Consider the following 12,897-nt stretch of genomic DNA (forward strand, 5'->3'; position numbering starts at 1 on the left):
CGTTCAATGCTACGGGCGGCAACGGTATCACTCTCTTTTTGACCAGACATCATCAGATAGATGGTCTACCATACAGAGACAGAGGGGGCTGTTTCTCTCTCTCGGATGCCTGCTCCTGTGAGAAACATTCAGCCAATTGCGTAATTAAGTAAAATGATGAAACACAGAGAGACGAAAGATACATTATTTTATGTAATTATTATTATTATTTTTTATGTAATCGAGACAGGTTATCAAGTCATTTGACAGTCCATGTGAAACTTCCGGTAGGGAATTTCAGTTTTTCCAGATATTACATATACCCTGCAACTCAGAGCTCTATGGGATGCGTTCTAAGAATGACCATAGCCCGGTAAGATATCGTCATGGAAGAGCAGGAATATTAATTGAATATTTGTGTAGAGAGTAATGACAGTAGTCTCCTGGCTTCCTCTATTAATACAAGATGATGTACTGGCACTGGAAAGTGTCTGGACACGCTCTCACTGCAGTGGAGCACCTCTTCTCTGTTCTCCCTCTTAGGCATTCTGATTCTCTAAGGTGTTCTCATTCTGATTCTCTAAGGCATTCTCATTCTGATTCTCTAAGGCATTCTCATTCTGATTCTCTAAGGTATTCTCATTCTGATTCTCTAAGGCATTCTCATTCTGATTCTCTAAGGCATTCTCATTCTGATTCTCTAAGGTATTCTCATTCTGATTCTCTAAGGCATTCTCATTCTGATTCTCTAAGGCATTCTCATTCTGATTCTCTAAGGCATTCTCATTCTCTAAGGCATTCTCATTCTCATTCTCTAAGGCATTCTCATTCTGATTCTCTAAGGCATTCTCATTCTGATTCTTTAAGGCATTCTCATTCTCTAAGGCATTCTCATTCTCATTCTCTAAGGCATTCTCATTCTCATTCTCTAAGGCATTCTCATTCTGATTCTCTAAGGCATTCTCATTCTGATTCTCTAAGGCATTCTCATTCTGATTCTCTAAGGCATTCTGATTCTGATTCTCTAAGGCATTCTCATTCTGATTCTCTAAGGCATTCTCATTCTGATTATGTAAGGCATTCTCATTCTGATTCTCTAAGGCATTCTCATTCTGATTCTCTAAGGCATTCTCATTCTGATTCTCTAAGGCATTCTCATTCGGATTCTCTAAGGCATTCTCATTCGGATTCTCTAAGGCATTCTCATTCTCTAAGGCATTCTCATTCTGATTCCCGGACACAGACAGCCAGGTGGTTTATAATAATACATCTCTGTAATCATGGAAATTAAGGCCCCAGTAAGTAAGAAACTGAGACAGAATGTATAAGGTCACTCTACACCCAGTCTGCACAGTACACCCCTCCCTGACACACACACACACACACACACCAGCTTCCATAAGCCTCCAGTCATCACGGTAACAGACAGATGGTGGCTACCTACCACTCTAAAGCGGACTGAGAGAGGACCTGTATTGATGGCTGTGGCTGATAAAATAGTTTCCACAGGGACTTGGCAATGACCGGGCCCATTTGGCAAATCACCCGCCAATGGAACAAATACGTATGCATCAGTGGTTGACTTGGACTGAAACAGGTGGCGGGACTCATTTTGGGTGCCAGTACTGTTCATATTTAGGTAGAGGAGCTCTACAACACTCCACAGTACTCTGCTCCGGTGAGCTCCTGCCCAAGTCAAGGACTGGTATATATACTACGCATATAAGGATTATCAGGATGAAGACCAGATGCTGGAGAGGGTCCATGCAGTCGTGAGTTGAGTTTAGAGTTGACGATGATTGAGAGCTGTGTTACATGGAGCCATTATAGATCCAGCTCAGTCTAGAGAAGGTCTATCACACCGGTGCCCTGAGGAGGAAGCACACAGGAAAGCTGCACTCGCACTAATTACAAGTGTTATTAGATGGAAAACCAAATGAAAGCGGATGCAGCGAGCGACATGGCACCATGTCAGGTAGTAGTTGTGCTTTATGGGTGTGGTAATCGCAGTAAGAGATATTTGGCATAATGTCAATTGTTTATTTTATGTCATGTCACTGTTCGGACATGCATGTTAATATATATACATACATACATACATACATACATACATACATACATACATACATACATACATACATACATACATACATATATATATATACAGTATATACATACTTATCACACACAGTACCAGTCAAAAGTTTGGGCACACATACTCATTCAAGGGTTATTTATTTTTACTATTTTCTACATTGTAGAATAATAGTGAAGACATCAAAAATCTGAAATAACACATATGGAATCATGTAGTAACTAAAAAAGTGTTAAATAAATCAAAATATATTATATATTTGAGATTCTTCAAAGTAGCCACCCTTCGCCTTGATGACAACTTTGCACACTCTTGGCATTCTCTCAACCAGCTTCATGAGGTAGTCACCTGGAATGTATTTCAGTTAACAGGTTGTTAAAAGTTCATTTGTGGAATTTCTTTCCATCTTAATGCATTTGAGCCAATCAGTTGTGTTGTGACAAGGTAGGTAAGGGTGGTATACAGACAATAGCCCTATTTGGTAAAATACCAAGTCCATAATATGGCAAGAACAGCTCAAATAAGCAAAGAGTCCATCATTACTTTAAGACATGAATGTCAGCGAATGCAGAACATGTCAAGAACTTTGAAAGTATCTTCAAGTGCAGTCACAAAAACCATCAAACACTATGATGAAACTGCCTCTCATGGGGACTGCCAAAGGAAAGGAAGACCCAGAGTTACCTCTGTTGCAGAGGATAAGTTAAGAGTTATCAGCCTCAGAAATTGCAGCCCAAATAAATGCTTCACAGAGTTCAAGTAATAGACACATCTCAACATCAACTGTTCAGAGGAGGCTGCGTGAATCAGGCTTTTATGGTCAAATTGCTGCAAAGAAACCACTACTAAAGGACACCAATAAGAAGAAGAGACTTGCTTGGCCCAAAAAACACGAGCAATGGACATGACACCCGTGGAAATCTGTCCATCCCAACTGCTTTGCACTTATAGGCACTATCATTTGTTTTTCAACAGGAAAATGACCCAACACACCTCCAGACTTTAATGAAGACAGCCTCTCCATCCTGGAGGGGGAAATCAATCATTTCCAGGCCCAGGGACATGTACTAGTCTGTGGCGACCTAAATGCCAGAACCGGACAAGAACCTGACACCCTCATCACACAGGGGGACAAACACCTTCCTGGAGGTGACAGCATTCCCTCCCCCATATGCCCCCCTAGGCACAACTACGACAATATAACCAACAAAACGGGTCACAAGTCCTGCAGCTCTGTCACATGCTGGGTATGAACACAGTCAATGGTAGGCTTCAAGGGGACTCCTACGGTAGGCACACCTATAGCTCATCTCTTGGTAGTAGACTACTTTATCACTGACCTCAACCCAGAGTCTCTTAGAGCGTTAACAATAAGCCCACTGACACCCCTATCAGATCACAGCAAAATCACAGTCTACTTGAACAGAGTCATGAGGCATCAAAGCCAAAGGAACTGAATAATAAGAAACACTATAGAAGGAAGGAGAGTAGTGTGGAAACTATTAAGCAACAACAAATTCAATCCCTTTTAGACAACTTCCTGGACAAAATGTTTCACTGTAAAAATGAATGTGTAAACTTGGCAGTAGAAAACCTAAACAGTATATTTGACCTCAGCTTCCCTATCAAATCTAAAGAATTCAAGCAGACAACCTAAGAAACTTAACAACAATGATAAATAATTTGATGAAGAATGCAAAAACCTAAGAAAGAAATTGAGAAACCTATGCTTTCACTATGGTGAATCCTTAAAACAATACAGAAATACAGGTGGTGAGGGTAGGTAGCAACACATCTGCCACGCTGATCCTCAACACTGGAGCTCCCCAGGGGTGCGTGCTCAGTCCCATCCTGTACTCTCTGTTCACCCACGACTGCATGGCCAGGCATGACTCCAACACCATCATTAAGTTCGCAGACGACACAACAGTGGTAGGCCTAATCACTGACAACGACGAGATAGCCTATAGGGAGAAAGTCAGAGACCTGGCCGGGTGGTGCCAGAATAACAACCTATCCCTCAACATAACCAAGACTAAGGAGATGATTGTGGACTACAGGAAAAGGAGGACCGAGCACGCCCCCATTCTCATCGACGGGGCTGTAGTGGAGCAGTTTGAGAGCTTCAAGTTCCTTGGTGTCCACATCAACAGTATACTAGAAGGGTCCAAACACACCAAGACAGTCGTGAAGAGGGCACGACAAAGCCTATTCCCACTCAGGAAACTAAAAAGATTTGGCCTGGTTCCTGAGATGCTCAAAAGGTTCTACAGCTGCAACATCGAGAGCATCCTGACTGGTTGCATCACTGCCTGGTACGGCAATTGCTCGGCCTCTGACCGCAAGGCACTACAAAGGGTAGTGCGTACGGCCCAGTACATCACTGGGGCTAAGCTGCCTGCCATCCAGGACCTCTACAGCAGGCGGTGTCAGAGGAAGGCCCAAAAAATTGTCAAAGACCCCAGCCACCCCAGTCATAGACTGTTCTCTCTACTACCGCATGGCAAGTGGTACCGGAGTGCCAAGTCTAGGACAAAAAGGCTTCTCAACAGTTTTTACCCCCAAGCCATAAGACTCCTGAACAGGTAATCAAATGGTTACCCGGACTATTTGCATTGTGTGGTCCCCCCCCCAACCCCTCTTTTACACTGCTGCTACTCTCTGTTTATCATAAATGCATAGTCACTTTAACTATACATTCACGTACATACTACCTCAATTGGGCCGACCAAACAGTGCTCCCGCACATTGGCTAACCGAGCTATCTGCACTGTCTCCCACCCACCACCCACCAACCCTTCTTTTACGCTACTGCTACTCTCTGTTCATCATATATGCATAGTCACTTTAACCATATCTACATGTACATACTACCTCAATCAGCCTGACTAACCGGTGTCTGTATGTAGCCTCACTACTGTATATAGCCTGTCTTTTTACTGTTGTTTTATTTCTTTACTTACCTATTGTTCACCTAACACCTTTTTTACACTATTGGATAGAGACTGTAAGTAAGCATTTCACTGTAAGGTCTACCTACACCTGTTGTATTCAGCGCACGTGACAAATAAACTTTGATTTGATTTGATTTGGAAAAAGAAGGAACAGCACGTCAGAAATCAGCTCAATGTAATTGAAAAATCCATAGAATCTAACAACTTCTGGGAAAATTGGAAAACAAAAAACAAAAAAACATCTATCCAAAAAGGAGATGTATGGTAAACCACTTCTCTAATATTTTTGGCCCTATATCAAAGAACAGCAAAAACATATACAGTTGAAGTCGGAAGTTTACATACACCTTCGCCAACTACATTTAAACTCAGTTTTTCACAATTTCTGACATTTAATCCTAATAAAAATCCCCTGTCTAGGTCAGTTAGGATCACCACTTTATTTTAAGAATGTGAAATGTCAGAATAGACAGAATGTTTTATTTCAGCTTTATTTCTTTCATCACATTCCCAGTGGGTCAGAAGTATACATACACTCAATTAGTATTTGGTAGCATTACCTTTAAATTGTTTAACTTGGGTCAAACTGGTGAATTTTGGCCCATTCCTCCTGACCGTCGCTGGAGACCCCGGGCCGGGGATCGACGCTGGAGAACCCCGGACTGGGGATCGTCGCTGGAGGCTCCGGACTGGGGATCGTCGCTGGAGGCTCCGGACTGGGGATCGTCGCTGGAGGCTCCGGACTGGGGACCGTCGCTGGAGGCTCCGGACTGGGGATCGTCGCTGGAGGCTCCGGACTATGGATCGTCGCTGGAGGCTCCGGACTGGGGACCGTCGCTGGAGGCTCCGGACTGGGGATCGTCGCTGGAGGCTCGGGACTGGGGACCGTCGCTGGAGGCTCCGGACTGGGGATCGTCGCTGGAGGCTCCGGACTGGGGATCGTCGCTGGAGACTCCGGACTGTGGCCCGTCATAAGAGGTTCCGAACTGTGGCCCATCGTTGGAGGTTCTGGACTGTGGCCCGTCGTTGGAGGTTCCGGACTGTGGCCCGTCGTTGGAGGTTCCGGACTCTGGAAACTCTGGACTGGGTACTGTCGCCGGGAAGCTCTGGACTATGGAAGCGCCCTGGAAGCCTGATGCATGGTGCCGGAACTGGTGGTACCGGGCTGAGGACACGCACCTCAGGGCGAGTGCGGGGAAGAGGCACAGGCCGTACTGGACTGTGGAAGCGCCCTGGAGGCCTGATGCGTGGTGCCGGAACTGGTGGTACCGGGCTGAGGACACGCACCTCAGGGCGAGTGCGGGGAAGAGGCACAGGCCGTACTGGACTGTGGAAGCGCCCAGGAGGCCTGATGCGTGGTGCCGGCACTGATGGTACCGAGCTGGGGACACGTACCTCAGGGCGAGTGCAGGGAGGAGGCACAGGATACACTGGGCCGTGGAGACGCATTGGAGATCTGGAACGTAGACCTGGCTGAATGCGTCCTGGCTGGATGCCCATTCTAGCCCGGCAAATGCGAGGAGCTGGAATAGAGCGCACCGGGCTATGAATGGGAACTGGAGACACCGTGCTTTTTCCTCCAAACATAACGATGGTCATTGTGGCCAAACAGTTCCATTTTTGTTTTATCAGACCAGAGGACAATTCTCCAAAAAGTACAATCTTTGTCCCCATGTGCAGTTGCAAACCGTGGTCTGGCTTTTTTATGGTGGTTTTGGAGCAGTGGCTTCTTCCTTGCTGAGTGACCTTTCAGGTTATGTCGATATAGGACTCGTTTTACTGTGAATATATATACTTTTGTACCTGTTTCCTCCAGCAGCTTCAGAAGGTCCTTTGCTGTTGTTCTGGGATTGATTTGCACTTTTCGCATCAAAGTATGTTCATCTCTAGGAGGCAGAACGCGTCTCCTTCCTGAGCGGTATGACGGCTGTGTGGTCCCATGGAGTTTATACTTGCGTACTATTGTTTGTACAGATGAACGTGGTACCTTCAGGCGTTTGGAAATTGCTCCCAAGGATGAACCAGACTTGTACATGTCTACAATTATTTTCTGAGGTCTTGCATGATGATTTCTTTATATTTTCCCATGATGTCAAGCAAAGAGGCCCTGAGTTTGAAGGTAGGCCTTGAAATACATCCACAGGTACACCTCCAATTGACTCAAATGATGTCAATTAGCCTATCAGAAGCTTCTAAAGACATGACATCCTTTTCTGGAATTTTCCAAGCTGTTTAAAGGCACAGTCAACTTAGTGTATGTAAACTTCTGACCCACTGGAATTGTGATACAGTTAATTATAAGTGACATAATCTGTCTGTAAACAATTGTTGGAAAAATTACTTGTGTCATGCACAAAGTAGATGTCCTAACCGACTTGCCAAAACTATAGTTTGTTAACAAGAAATTTGTGGAGAGGTTGAAAAATGAGTTTTAATGACTCCAACCTAAGTGTATGTAAACTTCCGACTTCAACTGTATGTGATCAAATACAAATCGTAGAATCAACTATTAAAGACTACCAGAACCCACTGGATTCTCCAATTACATTAATTGAACTACAGGACAAAATACAAACCCTCCAACCCAAAAAGTCCTGTGGTGTTAATGGTATCCTAAGTAAAATAAAATATACAGACCACAAATTCCAATTGGCTTTACTTAAACTCTTTAACATCATCCTTAGCTCTGGCATCTTCTCCAATATTTGGAACCAAGAACTGATCACCCCAATAAACAAAAGTAGAGACAAATCTGACCCCAATAATAATGCATTATCATTAACAGCAGACTTGTCCTCAGTGAAAAAAATGTACTCAGCAAATGTCAAATTGGATTTTTACCAAATGACCATACGATAGACCACGTATTCACCCTGCACACCCTTATTGACAAACAAACTAACCAAAAACAAAGGCACAGTCTTCTCATGCTTTGTTGATTTCAAAAAAGCTTTTTACTAAATTTGGCATGAGGGTTTGCTATACAAATTGATGGAAAGTGGTGTTGGTGGAAAAACATGTGACATTAAAAAAATCCATGTACACAAACAACAAGTGTGAGGTAAAAAATTGCAAAAAAAACACACACATTTCTTTCCACAGGGCTGTGGGGTGAGACAGGGGTGCAGCTTAAGCCCCACCCTCTTCTATATATATATATATATATATATATATATATATCAACGAATTAGCGAGGTCACTAGAACAGTCTGCAGCACCCGGCCTCAACCTACTACAATATAAAGTCAAATGTCTACTGTTGGCTGATGATCTGGTGGTCCCTCCCAACCAAGGAGGGCCTACAGTACAACCTAGATCTTCTGCACAGATTCTGTCAGACCTGGGTCCTGACAGTAAATCTCAGTAAGACAAGATAATAATAATGTTCAAAAAAAGAGCACAGAAAATGATACATACCTCGGCCTAAACATCAGCGCCACAAATAACTTCCACAAAGCTGTGAACAATCTGAGAGACAAGGCAATGCCATCAAAAGGACATACCAATTAGAATTGGTTATAGAACCCATTGCCTTTTATGGTTGTGATGTCTGGGGTCCGCTCACCAGCCAAGAACTCACAAAATGGGACAAACACCAAATTGAGACTCCAAATAATGCATGCGAGCAGAATTAGGCCTATACACACTCATTATCAAAATCCAGAAAAGAGCCGTTAAATTCTACAACCACCAAAAAATAAGTGATTCCCAAACCTTCCATAACAAAGCCATCACCTACAGAGAGATGAACCTGTAGAAGAGTCCCCTAAGCAAGCTGGTCCTGGGTCTCTGTTCACAAACACAAACAGACCCCACAGAGCCCCAGGACAGCAACACAATTAGACTCCACCAAGAAAGAAATTTTAAAAAGAAAGAAAGAAAAAGAGAGAGACAGAACGAGAGAGAGACCTGGCTGTGTATCCTTTCTAGTGTCATCCCCAATGCACCTTCCCCGTGTATCAGACGCACATCTCTGCTCTTTTTTTATGGTGTACAGAATCCAATTAGACAATATTCATGAGACAGAACTGAGAAGACACTCAGGGGTTTGAAGCCTTCAAACGCCAAAGGAAGACAGGGGGAGAGGGGGGAAGAGGGGGGAAGACAGGGGGAGAGGGGGGGACAGACAGGGGGAGAGGGGGGAAGACAGGGGGAGGGGGGAGACAAGGGGAGAGGGGGGGAGACAGGGGGAGAGGGGGGGAGAGAGAGAGATAATTAGAACATTCCCATGTTTCCTTCTGTGGTGTGCGTGGTGTGTAGGAGGGTTTGTGACAGCTGTGTGCTGAAACCCCTCCCCCCTATATCTATCTATCTATCTATCTATCTCTCTCTCTCTTTTCTCCCTCTCTCTGGGTATGATAGAAAACATTGCCCTACATCACTTCATCTGATGAAGGTAGTGGTGTAGAACACAAGCTTTGGAGTTGAAAGTGAGACCATTTTGGAGATTATCTTTCCCCTACTCCGTTACTCTTCTCTTGCAACACACATACAGTATCTTCACCTTGTGTTCTCTTCATCCCCCTCTTCTCTAATCAATCATTCTGAAGTGTTTGAATGGCGATATGATATCCATGCAGGCGGGGTGTGGGAAATCTCAAGGCTCCTACTACAGTGCCTTTGGCATTTTTATTCCGGCTGTTGCCATGGTGATAGGAGTAGAAGAAGTATTGATGATTTTGTTTGGGAGGCGATGTGGTTGGTGACTTCCTGATCACTGCTAGTACTGCCTCCTGATAGCGTTGAGAGGACTCAGTACACACACACAGAGAGAGAGAGAGAGAGAGAGAGAGAGAGAGAGAGAGAGAGAGAGAGAGAGAGAGAGAGAGAGAGAGAGAGAGAGAGAGAGAGAGAGAGAGAGAGAGAGAGAGAGAGAGAGAGAGAGAGAGAGAGAGAGAGAGAGTTTACAGCTGTACTCTGCAGTTAGACTTCAGGGATGGCCTGCAATGGATCCTTTTTGAACCGCTGTATCATTAAGAACAGAAAGAGCAGTTGATCATAGTTTAGCGACTCTTTTCACATTCCCCACTGTCAGAGCTTCTGTAAAGCTTTTGCATTGACTGGAATATTCACATTGTGTGACGCTCTTTCCAACCTTCAGAGATATGTTGAGTCACTACCCTCGCTCTGTCTGTCTGTCTGTCTGTCTGTCTGTCTCTCTGTCCGTCTGTCCGTGTCTGTCTGTCTGTCTCTCTCTCTCTGTCCATCTGTCCGTCCGTCCGCACGTCCGTCCGTCCGTCCCTCTCTCTCTCTCTCTGTCTCTCTCTCTCTCTGTCTCTCTCTGTCTGTCTGTCTGTCTGTCTGTCTGTCTGTCTGTCTGTCTGTCTGTCTGTCTGTCTGTCTGTCTGTCTGTCTGTCTGTCTGTCTGTCTGTCTGTCTCTCAAAACATATACATGCTTATGCACATGAGCAGCTTACAGACCACACTCACATTATATAACTTAGCCTTATTGATTTCACCCCACTAGTATCATCCCCTAAAAACAAATTGGTCCAGATTATTTTAATACTGACGTCATTTCACCCACAGAGGAATTAAAGGTAGGAGGTTCTGGAGGGGACTACTCTTCCAACAAGGTGCTTCTTCCAGCACTTTTGAGAATTTTACAGTCTTCTTGCTAATTCTGAACCAAGGTGATCTGCTCTCGGTCTCAGGCTGAAATTAATTTGAAGTAATGCTTTCGTCCCCTCCCCACATAAGTCTTCATTAGCCAATCCCCATGACCCACACTAAACCCATGCCATTACTCCCCAGCCATCATCAATATACCCTGCTGTTCTATAGGCTGTTCCCGGCAGCTAGCTGCACACATCCTTCCAGCTTTAATCTAGTTTCTGTCACACAGCTTAAATGTCCAATGGAGCCATTTTTATCTGAGTAACAATTAAGAACCTTACTGTGATTGTTTCTAATTAAAATCGTTTAAAAAAAATCCACAAAAATAGCTTCTTAGCAAAGAATAATTTCTCAAGCAATAATTTGGTAGGACTGTCTGGGAGTACTGAACTGAAAACTAACTGTTATTGGCAGCAAAACAGTCTGAAATTTCAGGTAGTCTTTCCAAACCGCTGTCACTCAAAGTCTGTAACAAAAATGGAGACAATGTGGAGATAAGGAATAACAAAAATATATTTATTCATTAACTGAAGTAACCTAAATACAATTAACACTGGTGTGTGTAGTCAGTAGTCAGTAGTGTAAGTGAGTGGTTGCGTGTATAGAGGTGATAATGAGGGGGGTTGTAAGGTGCCAAAGTAAACACACAAAACAGCCACAAAAACAGCCACAACCAAAATCTATCAGTGTGTCTGCATGGAGAGAGTCTCCTCAATGAATGGGGAAGAGGTGTATTTATCCCGGGACACACCCGGGCCCAGGTGTGTCTGCATGGAGAGAGTCTCCTCAATGAATGGGGAAGAGGTGTATTTATCCCGGGACACATCCGGGCCCAAGTGTGTCTGCATGGAGAGAGTCTCCTCAATGAATGGGGAAGAGGTGTATTTATCCCGGGACACATCCGGGCCCAGGTGTGTCTGCATGGAGAGAGTCTCCTCAATGAATGGGGAAGAGGTGTATTTATCCCGGGACACATCCGGGCCCAAGTGTGTCTGCATGGAGAGAGTCTCCTCAATGAATGGGGAAGAGGTGTATTTATCCCGGGACACATCCGGGCCCAGGTGTGTCTGCATGGAGAGAGTCTCCTCAATGAATGGGGAAGAGGTGTATTTATCCCGGGACACATCCGGGCCCAGGTGTTTCCCATGTAGCTGACGACCCTCCCAGCTCCGCCCACCGACATCCTAATAAGGAAAACAAGATCAAAGAGAAAGAATACGGCAGACAGTGGGAGGGTCATCACACCGCTCTTACATTAAATGGGCGCTGTCACCATTTTCACAATTTCACAGTATTATTCTAACCTCATAGTGTAGAAATGTAAAACACAGTATAATCTTATTTTTGACTTCACTGGGCCTTTAAACAATGCACGAACTGAATGCCATTCACTCAGCCCCATTTCTCCTATCCATCCCTCCCTCCTTCCACTCCCTTTGCCATACAAATTCTGCACACCTAATACCATCAGGGATGTGTCCATATCTCAGGTCCTTTTCTAGTGCATGACAAAAGTGTCTCTTATATTGAGGGAATTTGTTAGCACGGCCCATCTCCATTGTCATTTCACAGTTTTCCCCCAGTGGGTCGGTGAGTTAAACTGGGTGGAAAAAAATATAAAACAGAAAACAAAACAAACATCGGGGCTCTTAAAAGGCAGCCAAGCGTGGACGCCAGAGAAATACCCAAACTAAGCAGGAAAAAAGGTCTCTGAGGCAATGATGCACTAAAACATGTTTTGATTTATTCTGAGGATGTGGTGTTGGATGGAATTTTAAAAATTATTTTATTTTTTATCCCTTATTTTACCAGGTCAGTTGACTGAGAACACATTCTCATTTACAGCAACAACCTGGAGAATAGTTACAGGGGAGAGGAAGGGGAGATGAATGACCCAATGGGAATCTGGGGATGATTAGGTGGCCATGGTGGTATGAGGGCCAGATTGGGAGTTTAGCCAGGACACCAGGGTTAACACCCCTACTCTTACTATAAGTACCATGGGATCTTTAGTGACCACAGAGAGTCAGGACACCCGATTAACATCCCATCCAGAAAGACAGCACCCTACACAGGGCAATTTTCCCAATCACTGCCCTGGGACACTGGGATATATGTTTTTTTTTAGACCAGAGGAAAGGGTGCCTCCTACTGGCCCTCCAAAACCACTTCCAGCAAGCCAGCAGTGGGATACAGGGTGGTATGCTGCTGGCCCCGATGACATCCACACTAGATCCACACTCCTATATGAA

Source organism: Salvelinus alpinus, chromosome 26 (genome assembly GCF_045679555.1).
Source record: "Salvelinus alpinus chromosome 26, SLU_Salpinus.1, whole genome shotgun sequence".
Classification (NCBI taxonomy): Eukaryota; Metazoa; Chordata; class Actinopteri; order Salmoniformes; family Salmonidae; genus Salvelinus; species Salvelinus alpinus.